We start from the raw sequence: 21,798 nt of genomic DNA, 5'->3' as shown, positions 1-21,798 counted from the left end.
CATTGCCATCCGCACCTCTCAAGGCGGCTGCCGCCTCCTGCCCGCCCCAAAGCTTAGCACAAAGCAGTACAGTCCCCGTCACAGATCGCAGCGCTTCATGTCAAGCCCTGTCTTCCTTTGCCCAGCATCTCTGGCAGCTGCGCCCGCCGCTTCGCATATCCAGAACAGATCACTTTTGCCTTTATTTGTAAATTATACCTTTAGTGGTAAATTATAGATTATTTATTAAGCAATTGAGGTTGAAAGAAAGAGGTTAGAAATGAAAAAATTTATTAGGCAGATACCAGACTAGTATAGTCCTGGTTTTTCTTAAGGGGTGGATAACTTTCTAGTCATCTCATCTGTTTTTCTCTTGAGGACCCTTGTTTTTGTTCCAGCTGCTAGAGCTGCAATTTCAGCATTCAAGTTCTGCAGAAATGCTGCCTTCAAGCTATTCCTTCGTTCCTCTCATCCTAATTCTCCCCTCTAAATCTTTTTGGAGTAGGAAGCTGGCACACGAACGTGAATGTCCTCTTTGGTTCTTCTTCCCAAGTGGCAGCCTTGGGTGCTTAATGACCATTTCCCTCTCCTGTTTCCTACTAAATTGGCTGGGCATGGAGGAGAGGCAGTGCATAAACTAAGCAAATACTGTTTATGTTCTTCCTGTAGCTGCTCTTTGGACACCTACGGGTCATTAATTCCTTTGTTCCCAGCCAACCTGCCAGCTGGCGGCTCTCCTGCCCAGTTTGAGCCGTTCCCTTGGTGTGGGCTGGTGACCAGTTCCCACCGGGCCAGGCTGCAGGGTGTGTTGGAGAGGGATCGGGACTCGGGACATTTCTAGATTTCTGCTGGGACTAGAAGTGATACAAGTGATCCAGTCATAACACAGACAGCCAGGAGCTCTGTCTCTTTTCCCACCCTACCCTCCGCATATTGGCCGCCTTAAATGAAAGAGAAATATTACTACTTTGGTGGGGGCATGGGGCCGTGCTGGCAGGTGGACGCCAGTGCTGGGGAGAGGCTGAGCGCTGTGCGGCCACTGTAGATCCGTCACACAAAAGCCCAAAGGTGTTACCGCAGCCTCCAAGAAACAGCCTCTGATGACGGAAAGAAAACCAGCATCATCTCATGACACTGCTGTTCCCGTCGGTTGTGAATTTAAAGGAAGGCAGGCTGAGGAGCGGAGCATGGAAATCCCCGCTGATCAGGAGCGAGACTATTTTTCTCCTATAAGAACATTTGCTCAGCTTTTTGATTTCCAGTGTTTCCAGTTGCCATATCAACCTGAGAAATTTGCCTGGCAATTGACAGCGTATTTTTCAACAGAAGATTTAAAAATGTGGTTGCATCGGCTCCAGCATCTGATTGCTGTGATTTCACTTTATCTTATTTTATTTCACCCCTAGCATTTCCTTTCCAAGCCACATTAGCAGGTGACCGAGGATCCACACCCGCCCTTTGACAGGCGCATCTGGGGCTCAGCAGGTCACAGAGCAGCAGGCATCGGCAGGAGGGACAAAGCCTGCGGGGGACGTCCTTCTCGGGGGACAGGCTGGGAAAGGCCACGAGCAGCGACAGAAACCCTCTGGCTTAAGCGAGGTGGCAATTTTGGCTTTCATGTCGCTCGGAAGGGCAGGAGCAGGAGACACAGTGGAGGGCAAGGAGGTTGCTCCTGGCTGAGCCATTGAACGGTGTGTTGGGTTCTTTGGGGCCTGCGTCTGCCCCCATCTCCGTCCCGGCACCGTCAGGTTGGGGAGGAGAAGGGTGAGGTGGGAGCCCACCCGCCCCCCGTCCACGCGCGGATGTCCTCTCTCCAGCCCTGGCCATTCACGGGCCACTGGTGTGAATGGGGACTGAATCTGCCGCAGTGCAGATGAATCTGCGGGGGCTTTGCGGTGGGGAATATGTTGTTTGGTTTGTTGTGGGTCTATGGTGGGTTTTTTCCTTTAAAAGGAATAAGAATGGAAAACAAGAAAGTCAAAAAGCCCTGAATCTACCTTTTTAGAGCGGAGACACCGCCACAGCAGGACATAATGGCTCGCTGTGGTGGTGGTTTGCCCGAGAGCCTGGAGATTTATGTAATGAGAAACACAATTCCTGCAAAGAACATTGTTAAATCTTTTCAAAATTTCAGCTATAAGCCATTTTATTGCTAATAATATGGCTAGATTCTCCTTTTGAAGAATCTGGGAATGTTTGACAAGAGGGGAAAATGGAGAGGACTTGAGGCACCATAATCTGTATTTTCCATTTACCTTGCTTGAAGCTTGAACAACACATGTGCCACAAATGATTTGTTTATTCCTAAGCGCCCCCAAGGAGCCCGGTCTCCATTCTCAGGCATATAATGGCTATTCAAATGAAAGCTTTAATAGATTGTTGCAGATCTGATATCAATGCGGTGAGAGAAAGAGATATGCAAATATTCGAAATTAAACAAACTAGCTCCTGCCCTTTGCCTTTGGAGGCACGGTCTCAAATCTGGATGGTGACACCAATGCAATGAGTTTGTTAGACTCGGCTCTCTGGAGAACTAGTTCCTTTTTTTTGTTTGGTTTTTTTTTTTCTGCCTTGACTCACTAAGCTGTCACATTGTTTGACATATTTTCTGTCTGTAGCACTCATGACTAAGGAGAGCCCCAACCGGGGCTGAAATCCATGGTGTGTTCTGATTTGAGACTGAGAAACGTTGGTAGGAGAAGCTCCTGCTGTGCCGGTTTGCACCGCGTCTTCTTAAACCGAAGCCCTTAACCTCCGTGCCTTTCCCTGGGCATTGCCCCCTACGGTAGAAACAATTTTGGAAGAGTGACGCAGTCAGAAGCTTGCGGAGAGTAGAGCTGCAGTTCAATTTGGGGCTGCAGTCTAAACAAAATTTGGTTCTGTCCACACTGCAAGAGGAAGTCGGGGCTTCGCTGGTTCTCAACAGAGCCCCTGTTCCTCGCCCTCCCCCTGTAATGTGGGTGAGAGCCGGGCCCAAAAACCACTCCAAAAATGTAAAAATAACATGTCATCCCCCCTAACCGTTGAACCTGTGCCAGCAGCTACTGTGCGCATTGAACAGCAGGGAAAAATAATAATTTTACATCAAAAACACCGTAAAAGTTTTTGGTGTCTTCTAGTCTCTTGTAAAACTGCTATTATCTTGTCCGGCCCCCAAGGTTTTCACACAGTTATCAATTACGCTGTGTGGATTTCAAAAAAGGCAGTGTCTGAAACATGGGCCGCGTGGCGGACGGCACAAGCAGCAGCGGGAGCGTGGCCCTGCCTGGTCAGCAGGAGGTCCACGCGCTCCCGGCTCGGGGCCAGAAACCCCCCGAGCATCCCCATACGACCGTTGCCCTCCTGTCTTCTGTGCTCTGAGGGGAAGAGCTTTGAAGCAAGGCTTGCCTTTTGCTCCATCATTACTGCTGGGAACCAAATGTTCCCAGTGACAATGAGTGGGACTCAATCTAATATATCTCCAGATATCTGCAAACATCTAGAAAACCCCTGAGCTACAGTATGAGCAATTAGAACTGAAGAGAGAGGCCAACGCTCAGCAGGAAGCATGAGGAGGACCTTGCTTTGGTTGGGGTATGGGGGCAGTCTTCTGGCTGTAATAGGGGCCAGCATAGTCCCTATGTCGGGAGTAGTGTGGGAAGGTGTGTTTGTATCTCAGAGACTTGATGGTCTCCTTCATTAACGTTAGCCAAGGCTGGGCACCTTAGAGTTTGGGGCGTGGAGGATCTGATGAGGGCAGATGAGGAAGAGGGCTTCAGAAAATAAACTCTCAAGTTTAATCTAGCTAGTTGTTTATTTCAGAACCAAGGATGGAAATGCCCAGTAGGCCAAACGACAGGGAAAAGATCATCTTCGTGAACAAGTGTGAACACAACATACAGAAATGTTCTTCAAAATGGTATTTGGTGAGAGCACTTGGAGCCATAGCCAAATCCCGTATGTGAATGTGGCTAGACAGTTGGTTTCTACTTGGAATTAAGGCAATCTCTGAAAACCATGGCCATGTTTCAACACGAACTGCGCTGTAAGCTTCTTATGGGCTGTGGTTACCCAAAAAAAAAAAAAAAAAGGCTGACTCACAGTGGGAGAGGACTGGGTTGGAACGTTCCCATGCAATCGTCCCTGCTGTCCGGAGGTGCCAAGCCTGTTCCTAGAGATCCTGGACACCCACCGCTCCCATATACTTCCCTTGACACTTGCAGGTCATTAGTATTTCTGAAAGACTGACTTAAGAGCTTCTCAGATGGGAGGTGTTTCTTTTGGCCTGTGAGTAGCACAAATGAGAAGAAAGAAAATGGACTTCTCCAAAGTTTTTCCAAAATGCGTGCCCAATTCAAACAGATCTGTCCACTTCCCTTGCTAGCGTGGGTTCCGGATCCCAGCTGAGTCTAGCGCAGACTGCCCTCACACCACCGCCAGCCACACCATTTCTGCATCGAGCCCTTGTTAAGCAGGGTGTAGAAGCAGATTTGTACGGGAATTTTCCAATTCAGCGCTTCTCTAATTCAAAAATATTAATTAAAAACTGATGCTTCTTGTGGGAAGCTCTTGGTTTTGGCATATCTCGTTTTTCAGTTTAAAATATTTTGACTTGTCCAGCATTTTATAATGAAAGATATTATTTTTCAAATAGAAACACATGATTCTATAGGAAAAATGTATTACAGAAAGAAATAATATTTAAGCATGAAATAATGCCAAAATTTTTAATTAAGATCCAAGCAGCTTCTAACCAGGTTTTGTTTCTCTCAGACTGCCAGTTTTCAGAAATTGGGATTGCCGTTTCTGCTCCTATTTAAGACTGGGGAGAAAATGTGGAATTCTGAAATCTTTGCCACACTGGAAAACAGTTTTCCACCAAGTTCTCCTCAGGTGGGATTGCAGAAATTCTTCTGTTTTCGCCTTCCTCCCTGGCTCTGTTACCGTGCAATTCTGTTCACGCTGTTCCCCAAGACAAAATCTGAGCCAGGCTGAGAGTTGTGCTGATGGTGAGTGCCTGCCTTTCTTTTTTTTCTTTCTTTAAATGAAACAATTTCCTAAGGCATTGAAATGGGGCCGATAAAAAGCAGCTTTTAAAATTCATTTTAGTAAATAGTTTGAAACCAGACCATAAAGTCTCATAACTGTAGGTTTGCCCTTAATTGTACCTCGCTGACAGCCCATTTTCCTTCTCCTCTGCAACCAGTCTCCTTTTTCTTTAAGAGCAAAACATATTGTATGCTACTTCTGAAAGATTTGTGGGGTTTCGCAGGAATTGAACAAAATCTGTAGGTAAACAGTGTCACCTAGTGGATAAACGGCACCAATTTTTCCCAAACTGTGGAAGAAGTTTTGTCGGTGTGGTTTATCCATTTTGTCCTACAGAAATATTATTTCAAATTGGAAAGAGCCCTGCACTGTGAAATGGGATTATTTCCAAATCGCTGCAGAACTAGAGACGCATAATGCGGTGGCCAGCACTGAGCTGGAATATATCAGTCATGTGCAACGGGCACGGAGCCAGTCGCATCAGCGGATACAAAAGGGGAGAACAGATTCTCCAGCTCAGGGCCAGAATGGCGAGAGGTTAAAGCAGCACAAGGGGCAACACTTATCTCCTGGCTGCGTGAAGCTGTCCCGGGCTCCACGTCATCTCCTGCGCCATCACCTGCCCCTCTGCGCCCACAGAAAACGAGAGAAAGTCGGTAGGTGCCTTTGCCGTGCGATCAGCTGAGGCTCCTGAGCGGTAAAAGAAAAGGACTGCAAAGTACCTGGGGTGGAGGTGTGGCAGAGAGCATCTGAATGCTGGGGCAAGAGCAGAAGGTCCATGGAAAAACCTCTCGTTCTGAGAGGGTGGGATGATGACCCTGGGGATACGGTGGTAGGTATCTAGGAGAAAAGTTGCCTAGGGAGAGCAGGAGGTGTGGTAGGGCTTGACGAGCCTGCCGAGTTGGAAATAACAGGTTGGAAATTCGGGGCATGATGGCCCCCATCACGGGCAAAGTGCTCCAGAAGGAAGGATATGTTCCTGAAAACTAAAGGAGACTGGATATGGTGAAGACCACTTAGAGTACTTAGGTTTATGCTTTCTAACTTACTTGTGTCAGGATCCCTTGGAGTAAAGCTGAATTAGAACCAAAGGACCGGAGGAAGAAATTAATATAAACAGAATCGAGCCAAGAATTATGTGCAGAACAGTTCTTCAGGCTTCTAGAAACTCTTAGGGGAAAAAAAAATAAGTGGAATTCAAGCAACAAAGTTGAGAAGTCGGGTAACTGGGTTTCTAAACAAGACAAGCACGAGCGTTCAGCTGACTTTGTGCAGGGTGGGTGGGAAAGTGGCAGTTTTGTGACCCCCCCCCCCCAACCACTCTGCTTATAATTAAAGCAAGTCCTGCCAAGGGCTCTGTCACCAGTTAGGTGGCCCCGACACAGGCAAAACCATGATTTCACTGGTTTCATTCATGACTTGTCTAAGAGCCGCTGCGATTGGGGGGGGCGCTGCACATTCCCTGTGGAAAATTCTTCCCAGCATTCTGGATCTAATTGAAAAATGCATTTGTGCGGTGGCAGAGCATGCAGGCTTCAGTCGTGGTCCTGCAGTGGTCTGCAAACCCAAGCCCCTGTGTGCATCCCGTTCAGGGGTTTGACAGGAGAGAACACAGGACACGGAAAGGGCCAGGAGCGCAAGCCACTGGAATCTTGGAGGCACATTGAAAAAGAACCTGGAGGAGAGCAAAAGCATGGTCCCAGAGATGGCTCTTCCCTGTCCAAGAGGCAGCAGGTGGGAAAATGTGAAAGCACCTTTCTGAAAGGTCAGTAGTTGGCCAGCAGGACTTTATCAGCTTTTTCTTAACACAGAGACCGGTCATGAAGAAGTGGGAGATGGCGTGAGGTGGTGAGGAAGAGAGAGACGCCAAGGGCTATGACCTGCAACGTGCAGGCCCTGTACCTTTGGCCCCCAGCGTGCTGGCTGTGCGACCACTCGCGGGCTGAACATTCAGACCCAGGTCTTACGTTGACATGGATTTGGTCAAAGCAAAAAGCCAGAGCACTTTGAAGAATGTATGAAGGAACGTTAGAATTGTAGTCAAAATGATACATATCTAATTTTCATACTTCAGGAAACCCGAACTCTAGCACTTAATTACCTTCCAAATAAAAGGAAAATACCGATGGCAGGTTGTTCTGCCACATTTGTGTTCGGCCTGTTTTCTTCATTTTTGTCATATATCAAATGGATGGTCTGTCGTTCTTCTCCAAAAGGTTGAAAGCGATTATCGTGAAAAGTCCCAGGAGCTCTGCATACAGGCAAGCTAAAATATGCTGCAAGTCGGGACACTTTCTCACCTGAGTATACACTCTGTCTCCAAAACAAACACTGGCATAACTGTATTTACTCTGTTTGGTGCAGTCTTCCTTCAAACTATTTCAGTTTTGTACTTGTCTTCTTGGACCAGTTCCCACTGGTCGAGTCAGTGGGAGGCACCGTCTTCTGCCGGTCCTCGCTGGGGCCATCGGCTGGCTCGGACCGAGTCGCATCCCTTTGATTGCTCCGTGCCTCAGTTTATGCCTCCGTTAATGTAAGTTCTGCACTGGCTTTCCGCAGTGCTCCCGTTTTTGGGATATCAGAGCTCTTTCCTTAGCTATCCTCTCTCAGGTAATCTAATCGTTACTAAATCAGACGCTTTTCATTTTCCTCTTCTCAAAGAGAAGGTGATACTAATTCCTTTGCCCGTTAAAGCATTCGTGGGGAGGAAGCTGCTTGGGTTCAGTGATACCACGAGACATAAAGGCAGCGTGTGAGCTCAGAATCTTCCCACGTGAGTTCCAAGTGCAAAAAAGGGTGAGCAAAAAAGCCTGAATGGATCAAGGATCCCGCTCCTGGGAACAACAGAAGGAAGAAATGTAAGTAACACCTGGAAAATGCTGCTCTCCTCAAGAGAGGCCTCCTCCCCTGTAAATATCTGCAACTCCAATATTAAACAAATAGAAACTTACCTATTCTGTGGAATCTTCTTTTGCTTCATTGCAGAAACACTTGTAGTAAAGCCTAGGGGGGGTGTTTAACAATAATTAAAAAAAAGTAGCTCTTGTTCCACCAGGAAATCAGAATGTCTTCAGCCAAGGACATCTAGTGTGAAGTCTGAGGAGGGCTGACAAGGAGTAATGACAGCCCAGCCATCTCAACATTCCCAGCCTGGATCCATCCCTGCTCTCACCAAACTCGCTGGATGCTCTTCCTTGTCCTCCTGGCCGCGCGTGCTCCCTTCCCGTGTGCTCCAGCGTCACCGCGCCGACCTGGCGGGGCTGCCAGGTCCCCGGGGACGCAGGGACTGCGCGAAGGGGGGGTTGGCCAGGCAGCCTGCCTGAAGCGGGGCGTGCTGGGTCTGCACACGGAATTCCCTTCCCTCTGCCATAGCAGCACGCGCGAGCGCTCCTAAGCCCCCTTTGGACCCGTTTATAGGCACATAAGCCAAACGGTGGGAGAAGACGACTGCGTGGGCAAATGCTGTTGCCGAAAAGGCAAATTGCATCTCTCAGGTAGATGGGGGAACCTCTGGCAGCCGGGAAAGGATATAAAAATATAATCACATTAACATCCATCCCTCGGGCTGTCTGGAGGAATGCAGAACCAAGGCAAGCAGCGAGCAGAGGAAATGAGCCGGTGGGGGAATGCCGTGTGTGTGTGTGTGTGTGTGTGTGTGTGTGTACACAAACATAGCCACCGCCGTGGAAACTTCCCCTTCCTCTTGTCTTTTAATGTGAACTCATGCTTCAGAGTTAACACAAGTATCGACGGGAATGGCCTCTTTTAATTCTAAACCAACATTTCTAGGCAACGCGGTCTGTTTCTGAGTTGCAAAGGAAAGCTGGAAATCCTCCCTTTGCTTGCTTTTAAGCACGTCCTTGATTTACAAGGTTAAACTCTCCCACGTTGTTGATTTGCTGTTTTCAGTAGCCATTGGCCGTCCCCAGTACCTCTGATCTGAGAGTCCGGGGGAAAATAAGCCTTTTCTAACCAGCTCTGTGAACGTGGTCCGTGGAGGACACCTGTGACCCCAGCTGCAGTAACATGGGCCACGATATAGCGGGAAGGCAAAGCCGCAGCCCAACGGTTTATCAGCTTTAGGAAGAAGGGGTGGAGGGAAAGGTGAAGTGTGTATCCTCTGCCTGAACATTACAAATGCAGCAGCTATTGCTGTAGTAAAAGAGGCCATTTTTTACCCACTGAAATGACCAGCACACAAGAAAGGTGAAACACAAGGCTGACGAGCCATCTGCATCCCGTCCTTCAAGGTGGCCTCACCCACTAGGTATCCGCATTCCCGAGTACTGGGGAAATTTGAGGAGCTAATCATTTCCTCCGACTCGAAAGCAAAACAGCAAAGCAAATAACACCCACCCAGGGTGTTTCTGAAGCTCCCTGTTTAAATCCGCTTCTCAATGTGCATGGGATTTTTTTCTATTATAAACAGTTTCTCAGGGTGATGCAGCGTAGGGCATCAGGTAGTGCGAGGTTTGAGGACTCCAACAAATTTGAGGGGACAGCCTGGAGGAACTATGAAAGCCGCCACATTTCTCCAGCTGCCCGTTCAGATTTTCCAGGAGTGCTGGAAAATAAGCCAAAACAAGTGTTTTATCTCTACATCACCAGTTCACATCCAGTCCTGGGGGTCATGCCTTGCCATGAGAAAACATCGGGGAGCTTTGGGAGCTGTCTCTGAGCCAGGGGCTGTCCTGTGGCGTCTCCAAAATGTTAGCGGATCTCGGCTCGCTTTCACATGACACAGGCATGTGGAAACCCACCGCTGCTGCTGGCGTGACTGGTTTAAGGCTGGCTGGGTGTAGGCACTGATTTGCCCCCCTGTTCCTTGGGGTGGGCTACCAGGGTGGGACAGTAATGAGGCAACCAGGAGGAGGTGGCACCACTTCTGTACCTGTAGGACTTCAGTCTCCGATGGTTTCATTCCAGCACCTTTCCCCGCAGTAAATGCAGCGGAGATTCTTGTTCGTGTTCTAAAGGTGGCATTAAAAGGGCTGTTTTAAGCTGAGAATATTTCCCCAGCTCCTGGAAAGGGTTAGACACGCAGCCCCGAGGTGGGCAAAGTGTGTGATTGCCATCAAACTAAGCAGCCTTGTTCAGCTCGTCTTGGATTTCTTTATACGAGACGGGATGATTCATAAAAGGAAACGCTGAGGCCACACAGGTTGTCAAGTCTCTAGTCTAACCAGGTGTAATGACTGAGGTTTTGCAGGCGAGCTGCAGTTAAGGGGAAAAATAACAGATCATGGGTCAAATCCATCCCTGATGCAACTCCACCATCTTCAGTAAAAGATACCCCCGTGTGAATCTGGCCCCGTGTTCCCCACTCATAAAATAAAGCAAGATCCCTCCTGGAGCAGAATCAATTGGAAAAGGGAGAAGGAAAAAAAAAAAAAAAAAGCCTCTTTCTAACCCACATTAAAAATAATCACCTTTTTGTTGCACAATGGGGCAGAGAAAACCAGTGCTACTAGACACCAGGGTACAATTTCCTCAGCGTGTCACGGGAGGGAAAAATTGGCATAACCGAGAGGTGTCTTTCATCTCTGCTCGGTTCTAAATGATACAGGGAAGAGGGGAAAGCACCTCTGTACGTCTATATATCTATAGCTCTCTCTATATCTATAATCTATATCTAGATACATAGACATAGATAACCATCCATAGAGAGAGATGTTTGTGCTTCCTAGGTTGATTATGTCACCAGTGTGAGATCTGGAGGCATTTAGGAGGAATTTTGCACAAACACAGAGTGATTTAGAAAAAAGGGATTATATTCCTTCTGTTGATTAGAGCTGTTGCTTAAAAATAGTAAAATATATCTGTTTTAAATGCCTGCTGGAGTTTTCACTGCTGCGTGGTGTTTTCTGCCTCAGCTTTTCCTTCCCTTTTGGCAGGTCTGTTGTGTACGTGAGCTCCACGGGAATGCAGAAAAGCCACCTGAGGGAGAAAATTGCTAATCATTAAAAATTACTAATCATTCTTTCACACTAAACAAATCCCACTGAGAGGTTTTTACTTACACAAAGGTGGATTATTTTTTTTCGTTCCCCTTTTCCCTCTTTCCTCCAGCTAACGATACAGAGGTGCAAAATGCAGGGTATCACATCCTACTATGCACTAGCTGCGGCATTTTCACGTGATAAGATCTGGGTCTGAGCCCGAAATAAAAGCACAATAGCCTGAAAAATCTTCTAATGCACGCCACTAGCACTTCGCAACCAAAACGGCAGGAAAAGCGATTCGGCTAGTCACAGAATAATGTTTCTGAGGTTATTTGCATCCCCTCGCTGAGACGGTGGCCCCCACGCGCTCATGCCCTAAAAGAGTTTAGAACCTAAACGGACGAGGAAGAAGGTTGGAAGAAATTATATAGTAGATAGATATAGATAGATAGATAGATAGATAGATAGATAGATAGATAGATAGATAGATAGATAGATATTTGTAGATATGAGATGTAACTGCTTTCCTCCAGGCGGCTTGAGACCTCTCTAGCGTAACCAGAGGCCAGACCCGCTTCTTCTGAGCCCCAGAGCCCGACCCAGAGGATCCCGCTGCTCCTGGCTCCCCCCTCCCAGCACCTCGCCTTTAGAAAGCTCTTCTTCCATCACACTTCAACAAACCCATTCGCACCTAAAACTGCTCTCTGGTCTTTGCCAGCGACGCTGGGAAGGTTTCTCTGGCTGCGGGGCGGCGGCGGGCGCCCGGGCGCAGGTGCTGGCGTGCGGGTGCCTCTGCTCCAGGGCATCCCGCACCCGCAGCCCCAGCTCTGCCCGCCCTCCTGCGACGTGTCCGGCCAAGCGAGCCACGCAGGGAGGGTGACACCTGGCAGCAGCCTTTCCGGGGGAGTTTCCAGAGAAATGTGCCTTCCCGGGCTAATAACTGGGCAACTGTCTGAAACTGGGGGGCAAGGGATTCACCGTAAAGGAAAAAAAATCAGTGGCAGCCTTACTTGTGTTTAATTATGCCATTAATGTATATTTAAAAAAAAAATAAAAATCAGGCTGTATACCTTTGCTTGCTCCATTCCACGCGGGGCCTCAGGGCACAGCTAAGCACCTCCTGCTGACGAGGAGGTGGCGCGTTTGGTCGTTCCTGCAGCTTCTTTGGAAACCATTTCAAACTTCGGATTTCCCAGCCCATACTGGGAAGCCGGGCTTCCCTAGGGCTCAGCCGCTACACCACAGCCCCACAGGTGCCATCTCCCAGCACTGCAGCGTTCCTGTTTCCCACTGGAGCAGAAAGAAAATGAAGGTGACAAAATGACCTTGTTTCCAGCCCATCATCAGCAATTTTATTGTGACCTGGTTACGGGTGCTCCACCACTGAAAAAGGCCTGTTTAATTTATGTTGACACATTGAGGTTTGATTCTCTGGGCCACATTTAGGCCTGATGTAAGCAAGCTGATCCCAGGTATATAATAGTTGGAATAGATTTTTATTTCCGTCCCGTTCCCCTCTGGTTTTTTCGTGTATCCGTGAATGCAGCAGACATCATCTAAACTGATGGTGAGGGGTCTGGAGACCAGGTCGTATGAGGAGGGGCTGAGGGAGCTGGGCATGTTTAGCTTGGAGAAGAGGAGGCTGAGGGGAGACCTCATTGCCCTCTACAGCTCCCTGAAAGGAGGGTGCAGAGAGGTGGGGGTTGGCCTCTGCTCCCAGGGGAATAATGGCAGGACCAGAGGAAATGGTCTGAAGTTGCAGCAGGGCAGGTTTAGGTTAGATATTAGGAGGAATTACTTTACCGGAAGAGTGGTCAGGCACTGGAACAGCTGCCCAGGGAGGGGGTTGAGTCACCATCCCTAGAGGTGTTTAAGAAACATCTAGATTTGGCACTTCAGGGCATGCTCTGAAGGGCAGAGATTGTAGGTTGTAGGTTTGTGGTGTCTTTTGTTGGGGTTTTTTGGGTTTGTTTTTTTTTGTGTGTGTGTGTGGGTGTCTGTGTATGTGGTTGGACTCAATGATCTTAAAGGTCCTTTCCAACCATGAAGATTCTATGATTCTATGAACCAAACAGAAGCGCAGTATGTTTTTTTATCGCTGCTCTAAGCTCGTCTGAAACTCACCTTCTTGTGTCAGCTGTGCCTGTTCAGGTTGCAAAACACGAGACCCTCTCCAGAGCATTTTTACCATGCTCATAAAGAAATAATGGAAAACCAAGAAAGGTTCCTAGAGAAAGGATGCCACGAGGCGTGAGCAACGTCTGGCTACAGGTCCTCTCCTAAGCTCTTCCCTGGGAAGAACAAAGTAGGACAGTGCACTTAAAATACATGTATTTTATAGCCAGACTAGGGGCTGCTTTGCCGCGGAGATGAGCAGTGACATTACGGTGCTGTCGCTGAGCTGCAGGACTCGCGGGAAGCCCCGAGAGGAGGTGGCTGGGCTCCATGGCTGCCCCGGGAGCGCGCACTGCCGCCTGGGTTACTGCAGGTCGCCCTCCTTTGCGGTTTCTAAATCACCAAGTATTTCACCTCGAAATATTTTGTCTCTAGAGAAGACACGCTGGAATTTTCTGAAGCAGAAAATGGCATTACGTAAATTTGATGTTTTAACACAGTGGTATTTTTAAGCTTGCATAATTCACTGAATTCCACCCAAGTTTGTAGTTTCGATACCTCAGAAGCGTCGTTTGCTGGTCAGTTTTCGGCTTCCTCAGAAACACTTATTTTTTCCATTGCTCTGCTCCCCAGGGGACCCAAGGGGCTCCAGCGGATCCTCCATGGACCACCCTTTGTGGGAGAGGCCGGCGATGGCTTTCTCAAAAGCGAATATAAGGCCCATGCTGTAAAGCTGCTGTTTTGTGGCCAAAACGTGCCCCTGCCATTATCAACCGGCAATAGCGACCGGCGTCTGTAGGGGACCCCAGTGTTGCCATGAGCTGGGTTAGTACTAATTACAAGATGTTTATTCAGTCTAAGTAAAATACACTGCAGTTTACTCATTAGCACCCAAAATGGCACATTTAATTGGAGCAATATATTAATACAAATAGGGGATTACAGCTAAGCAGGGTGCTTAACGGTCTACAGTTAATTTATAGTTAACTAAGGTGCTCGTTTACCCCGGTAAGAGTATAGATCCACGCAGCAGCTCTGTGAGAGAGGGATTTCATCACGCTTTAGAGAAGCTGGGTCTCCTCTCGCGTTAGCTGACCTTATTGGCATTCACGTCTTTGCAACAGGAAAAGATATTTTTCCTTTGCCCAGCTAAGGTTAAAATGGCCTTTCTCAACCCAGCTTTCCTTCAGCTGACCCTCTAATAACTAAAGCACGGTAAAAACACAGTCTGTTTTCTCGTGTCTTGTGTTTGCTGAATCTTTCCTATGTCCAAAATCACAGCTGATCCTTAACTGGTTTATAAAAGATTTATTATGAGGTCATAGGTTGGTTTCATAAAACTCATGCAGAAGCGAGTGGACACTTATGACTAATGAAGCTTAAAATGATTAGGAAATAGTCTCAGCTCAGCCCAAAAGAGTTATTTTAATCCAAGACAAAAACATTTTCTCAAGTGGTTGTGCTGATTGAAGTTCACGTGTACGTTCATCTCCTGATTCCTTGCTGTGTGTCCCACCAAGCTACCTGCACATCAGGTGAAGAACATCTTGAGCTGATTGAGCCTTTTAATTGCTCCATTGAAAATGGCTGAGGAAGAAAGAGCCCAATAGAAAAAGAGGGTGTTGGGCTTGTTATCCCACAGGTGAGGTGACTTGCTGCCTATCAGGACGGTGGAGAGGCTATAAAAAGAGGTAAAGAGGTAGAAAGGTCTTTTTTGTCAGAAGCGAGCATGTGGGAGTTGTTTTAGACAAAAAAAGAACTTAGGTAAGAGTTATTGTGTGGCATGCTTTAATTCACTTGCTTTGCAGTAGAAAAAAATAAGTTGCTATCTGAATTCCAGTCTGGTTTTCCTTTTTTTTTTTTTTTTTTTGACAATGCTTTTACTGCTCTTGATCTGAGGTATGTTTCTGAGTGAGCTCTGATTTCTAGGGAGCTGTGGAGCTTTTTTTTTGTTCTTTGTCATATAGGAGACAATGTTGTTCTGGCGGGATAACCGTGGCCGTCTGCCAGGTGCCCACCCAGTTGCTCTCTTGCTCCGCTTTAACAGGGCAGGAGGAGAAAAAGAGACGTAAAAAAAGCTTGTGGGTCAAGAAAAAGGCAGGAAGATTGCTTACCAATTAGTATCACTAGCAAAACAGAAATAATTAATTTTGGGTGAAAATTAATTTAGTGTATTTCTAATTTATAAATAGAGAAGGATAGTGAGAAACAAAAACACCTGCTCCGCCCCTTCTTCCCAGGCTCAACCTCATTCCTTTGATCGCAACTCTTCTACCACCTCCCCGCTGTTGAGAAAGGGGAATGGGGGTGTTGTGGTCAGTTCATAACACTTTGTCTCTGCCATTCCTTCCTTAACGTTTCACTTGCTCCAGCACGGGGTCCCTCCGGTTGGATACCATCCTTCAGAAACTGCTCCAGTGTGGGCCCTTTCCCATGGGCTGCAGTTCCTCAAGAACAGCTCCAGCACAGGTTGTTTCCATGGGGAGCAGTCAGTCCTTTGGGAATGGACTGCCCTAACATGGGTCCCCCATGGGCCACAGCTCCTGCTGGAAAACCTGCTCCCACGTGGGCTCTCCGTGGGCTGCAGCTTCCTTCAGGGCACGTCTGCCTGCTGCAATGGTGGGTTCTCCACAGCCTGCAGTGTGGGCATCTGCTTCAGTGCCATCCTTCACGGGCTGCAGGCGGCCAACCTGCTTCATCATGGTCTTCTCCATGGGCTGCAAGGGAATCTCTGCTCCAGTGTCTGGAGCACCTCCTTCGCTGACCTTGCTGTCTGCAGGCCTCTTCTCTTGCACTTCTCCCTCGCTCCTCTCTGTCGTAGTTGTTGTGCAGTGCTTGTTACCCCTTCTTAAATATGTTCTCACAGAGGTGCCACCAGCACCAGTGGTGGGCTCAGCTTTGGCCAGCGGTGGGTCCATTTTGGAGCTGGCTCTGTCTGATGTGGGGGCAGCTCCTGGCCTCTGCTCACAGGGGCCACCCCTGCAGCCCACCCCCACTACCAAAACCTTGCCACATATTCCCAATACAGTTGTCTAAACGGCTACACTTTGGTTTCATGAATGGGGGGAAAAAGATCGTGAAACCATGTACATATATGTCCTGTATTTCTGTTTGACTCTGTTTGTTGTGTGCTCTCTGTAAGCTCATTTTATGGGCTGTTTTTTCTTATGAGATGTTCATACTAGCAGGTATTGCTATGCAGTGAAATCTCATCACAGTGTTCTGGGCTTTTTTTATCACTGGTCACTCTGCCCTAACCCTAGATATATGCGCTGAATAACCACATTGTTCGTTTATAATGTCCTTGGCTTTTCTATAGCCTTGTCCCTGTGATATTACTTGTGGGCACAGTGGGCTGGATTGAAGACAGGGAAGTTAAAAGTGGTGATGTATGCAGCTATGTAACTGTGAGAAGAAATGTATTGATTCCACATACTTCCTTTTCTAGCCTGCTGTAAGGTGTTTCATCATGTGGGACATCATGGAGATCTTATATTTGTTACTTAACATACATTGAAAGGTCTGACTTCTCTTTCTTGCTGGCTTTCTGAATGGAAAAAGCTGTTGTTAACATGTCTTGCGTGTCAGAGATCAGGCTGTTCATGATGGCTTATGAAGCTTTGAACATATATAGTAATAGAGAGGAACGGCAAACTGTTATATTAATGTAGCTGAAGCACAAAAAGTGAAGCTATTGACCTTGCTAGCTCTGCATTTGGGGCAAATGTTACTGCAGTGAATAGAGTAACTTTAATCAGTGTTGAACAGAAATCGGTTTGAATTTTGTGTTGTGTGTTTTGCTCTGCTGTGGATCAATGTGAATGCCTGAGAAGGGCTGGGCAAAACGCTAAAGATAGTTGCAATTTTGCAAATGTCAGGATTTTTTTTGTTGAAAACTTTACTTTTGGACATAGAGGCCAGTAATGAAATAGAAGCAAAAATTATTTCCGTGGGTTCATAGGTCACTGAAAAAGCCTGTTACTCAGCTTCCTTTCTGAATTAATACCCTTTTAAATCAACCAACAAAACAAAAGGCCTTTACTGTTGCTCTCGCCTGGCATGGCACTGGAATTCCCTGGATGGAACCAGCAGGTGCCCGAGGGGTGACTCAGCCCAGCTCTTTACTCCTGAGCTACACTGGCTGGTTCCTGGAGTGTACAAAAGACTGAAAAAACCATACGGCAAGAGCTGTTGATGAGATTGTGCTGAGAGGCGTGTATGAGCTTCGGGGAAAGGCAAAGTGCTCAGGTGCTTTCCCTTCTTTTCGCCCAAATGCAGTATCAAAATCCGCCTTGCAGGGCGGTGTATGGGAAGAGGCAGTTTATTGGTGGGCTGTTTCCAGGTATGCGGATGGTCTGTGCCTGCCCAAGCCCCTGATTCCGTGGCAGCAATTCCTGCCCCGTAGTTGATGTAGGTGGTCCTTCCCCCACAGGCAGCACCACGTTTGCTTATGCAGCTGCACCCCAGCAGGGGATAAAGAAATTGGGGGCAGAGGCACCAACGCCCCACGCTCAGCTGGCCATGGGGTTGGGTGGCTTCCATCACCCAGCATGGCTTGGAAAAGCTGTCCTCTGCCTGATCCATGGCAGCAAAGCCCAGGCACTGGAGGCCAGTGCCGTGTCCCAGTCCCGGGCAGGGACCTCGCACCCCCGGTGTGGGTCCCTCGGCAGCGCAGGAGCCGTCTGGGGAAGCCCGTGCCATGGCCATTAGCGCTGCACCGACAGCAGCCTCTGCAGATAACGAGAAGCCCTTCTGCCTCGCTGCTATTAAACCGCTGCCTTTTCACGAGAGGAATCCTGAATTCTTCCTCAAACCTAAACAAAAAAGTGAGCCTTTTATTCGTTTCATCATTATCTAGGGCTGCCACATTCAAATGATTCTCCAGCAGTCCCTTCATTTCCGAGTGCGCACGTCGAGAAGGGATTGGAAGCCTTTTGATTAAGAATAAGAGGTGATGACACTACAACCAGTGCAGGGTTGTCATCATTACCGTGTACCTGCACTTCCACAGAGCTCTCGCTCTGGGTTGCCTCTGATATAAAGCTGCTGTACTCTGTGCCCTAATTGAATGGAACTATTTTATAAACACGCATTCCCTGAATCCCAGAAAAGATCCTTTTAGAGGGGAAGATATGGGGAGGGTGGTGGGGAGGTGGGGAGCTAGATGGGCTCAGTTCCTGGCAGACCAATTTTGTCTGAGAGAGAGAGATTTCTTTGTTCCCTGCAAAACTGCTTGTCGTCTAGGAGCGGATAGCGTGGGGTTTTTTTCCCTACAAGTCAAATGAATGATCTGACCACCCACTTCTAATCCTGTGATTTTCTGCGTTTGGCCTGGATTACAAGTCACCTATGGCCACCTTTAGCGTGCAGCGGGCTGCAAGTTTACACAAGGCACCGAAGGGAAAACATCCCTTCCTCCCTGCCCCCGTTTGTTGGCTGTGCGTGTCTGATAATTCTACTCCCTGACTTGGTCGCAGCAACGACCTTTTGGGAGCAACACGGGGAAGAAACCCGCCGTCTGCCCACCGGGATGCTCCCCTCTGCCGCATGAGGCTGCACGCACGTGTACGTCCTAAACCCACGCCTCCTGTCGCGGGAGCGATGCTGCAGACGAGTTGTTAAGCAGCATCCCTCTTTTCAAGTGCTCCGTGCTCACACTCTGGAATCTCTACTGGTGATTTACTGTGTTCCAGGTTAACTTTTAAGTGCTGATTTTGACCCATATTCCCGTCCTGGCTATTTCTCAGTTCCCCTGTGACACGACGGTAGACGCAGCGGACGGCGGTGCTGTGCCTGAGCCTTGAAGGCGGCCGGATCTGTGCTGGGCCAGTGCCTTCTTGGAAACTGGTCCCCCGGTCGCAGTTCGATAGTTAAACTAATCCTCTACTATCTGTGTGTTTAAAGGCAAAGGGCTTTTATTGTTAAACAAGCTTTCCCTGGAGCCTACATTTTAGTAAAACTACCCTAAAACTGCTATATGAAATTGTATTAATAGACAACAAAAATTACAGCCAATTCTGGGTACTATTTCAATAGCCACGTATGAAACTTACTGCATAAGGGATGGTGAGTTAAAAGTGGTCGGAGGAGTTACTTTTATCTTGGCTTACATATAGCATTACATTTACACCTGAACACAGGGTGAATTATCATCCAGAGGAGTTGAGAAGGAATCTCTTTTCTCCAGGAATGGCAATTATATTTGATTAGGTACATGGGAGCTTTTTCCTCTCCTGGCCAAGGAGCTGAGGGCAGTGCTTTGAAGGCACCCAGCCTCATGATCAAGGTGTAAAGCATAATGACAAATGTGAAGTTCCCGCAGGGTCAGAGTCGGCTGCAATAGTTCAGGGGAGAGGGCATCGGACTGGGACTTAAGAGGCTTGACTCGACTGCCCTGTTCTTCCACTGGGCTGCAGGACAAATCGCTTCCTTTCTGTGCCACAGTTTCCCTGTCTGTGAAATGGTGGTAATGAGCCTTTCTTCTTCGTTTCTCTTTGTAACCGCTCCAAGAGCTGCAGGTAAAACACGCCATACAAGCACTTCTTGGTATTACTGTGTTTGATTTGTGGGATTTTTCTGTGCAATAGCCTAACGCAAGGAGTTGTTTCAGATTTGCACGCAGAAGCTCAAGGGCCGTGGTGTTTGTCATCCTGCTGTTAACAGCTCTTCCCTGCGATCATTTGGAGGTACAGGCGGTGCTCGGGGGTTGTTTTTGTTGGGGTATCTGCAGCCTGCAATCTCAGCGCAACAGGATTTGCTAGTCAAGCGTGGCCCTCGGACAAAAGCACCTGGAGGATGTGCCTTTTTAGATGCTCTCTGTCGCACGACGAAACCCCTCTGGTCACTGCTGGTCCCCCGTGGAGAGGCCTCCATGCCTGTGGTCATCAACAGTTTGCCAACATGGTGATGAGGGGGAGGAAGAAAAAGGGAAAAAAAACCCTTGACATGAGGTGTAACTTAAGCCTCATTCCAAATGTGTTTCCTTAAGCATTGCTAAGGGTTCCCTCCTTCCCGTCCCTGTCACTTCTCCCCTCAACCTGTCTTTGTTTCGCGAGGGGGGGAGGCTGCTGGAGGTGGGGAGGGGGGGGTGGTCTGTGGCGGTGCCTGCTGTCATCTGGGCACTCTTTGTTTGCCAACGGGTGCCGAGTCCTGGTCACCGTCCCCTCCTGCTAACGAAATACATTGGGATGAAGAGCCCTAATTGTGAGGTGAGACCCCGCTGAGCGCCGGAGCCGGCGGGGTGTGCGTGACGCTCTCTGGTTTGGGTCATTGGCAGTGACGGATGCAGGAGGACGGGAGGTTAGTTCCTGCCGAAACCTGAGAAGCTGCCTGCGGTGGTGAGTGTCACCCCGTGCTCCGCAAAGGCATTCAGGTGAAATCGCTGGAATCTTGGGTTTCAGGCCTAAGTGACCGCTGCAGACACTGGTAGTTCCTGCCCGCGGAGTAAACATTTGCTGAACACGCTTGAGCACAATAACACTTTGTGCAGCAAGCAATCGCTCACCACCCTCCGCCTCTTCTCGCTCCCGTGACAATTCAAACGCTACCCAGGCCACAGCTATGTCAGTGTCTCCTAGAAGTGTTTTACTAATAAATTGCTTAAAGTCTTTTCTCTTGACCAGAAGTCAGGGTGCAACATTTGCTTGTTGAACGTATCTGAGTTTGCTGTGCTGGTTTTCCTCGCCTGCTCCTGGAGCCGGAGAGGGGGCACTAACGGGAGATGCAGGACGGGCTGCCTTTCCATGAGCAGATATGTAGTATCTGCAGTATGTGCAGATAGTGCTTGGTGATATCCGTCACCTGAAATATAAAATGACTTGTCCAGTGCTATAAGTTTCCTTCCCTTCTCCACCTCTCCAGCCCATCTGCTGAACGCCATTAACATTTTGGTGTAGGAGCTGTACAAAGCAGACTGTTTATCCAGTTTTGTGGGATATGAGATCTCACTGTAATACAATGAGGCTTGTTTGGGTTTTTTTGTGGTAACTCGATTTTCAGGAGGTCCAACGGGTGTACCTTTTCTTGACAGAAAACATCACTGGCAGAGTGAGGCCTGGAGCCAAGTCTCTTGACTCCTGGCCCAGGAGGCCATCTGCAATGGGGCCTTCTCCTGGGGTTGGAGCTCCATGGTGCTACCACGCCTTTCCGCAGGAGGACCGCGGGCTCTGAGAGGTGAAGGGATCCGCGTTGTCAAAACGAAACTGTACTTGTAAAACCCTTATAACAAAGAGTGAACAATGGGCAATATTATGGCTCCAAGATCAGGGAGATTACAAAAACGGAGAAATGCTTCTCTGGCATTTCATCAGGCCTTTCTGCAGTATTTAACTCTGGAATCAAATCTCTCTTCCTGTTCTCAAAATTTAGAGAGCCAACCATGAAATTAGGGACGTGTCAACTGGAAATAAGGCAGCATTTGACTTTGACACTGAAATTAATTAAACTGTTATTACACTGATCTCTGCAGCATCTGTTCCACTTGCGTGCAGAAATGCTGGTGCGCGCTACGGGGCCGTTTCATACTGGTGGAATTGGATGCTGTGATCAGCCATATGCTGATAAAATTATTCTTTTGTCAGCATGTCTGCCTGGAATTGCTTCAGGAGCTGGAAGCATTCAAAGCAACAATGCCCAGTGCCGAGTGCTGAAGATTGCTGATGTGGAAGGGACTTTTGGTCTAGTTCCATCCTGCGCGTACACCTCACACCTCACATGCAGGCTGGCAAGCCCGCTC

Source organism: Larus michahellis, chromosome 6 (genome assembly GCF_964199755.1).
Source record: "Larus michahellis chromosome 6, bLarMic1.1, whole genome shotgun sequence".
In the NCBI taxonomy this organism is placed as follows: Eukaryota; Metazoa; Chordata; class Aves; order Charadriiformes; family Laridae; genus Larus; species Larus michahellis.
Note: the sequence above shows the minus strand (reverse complement) of the source record.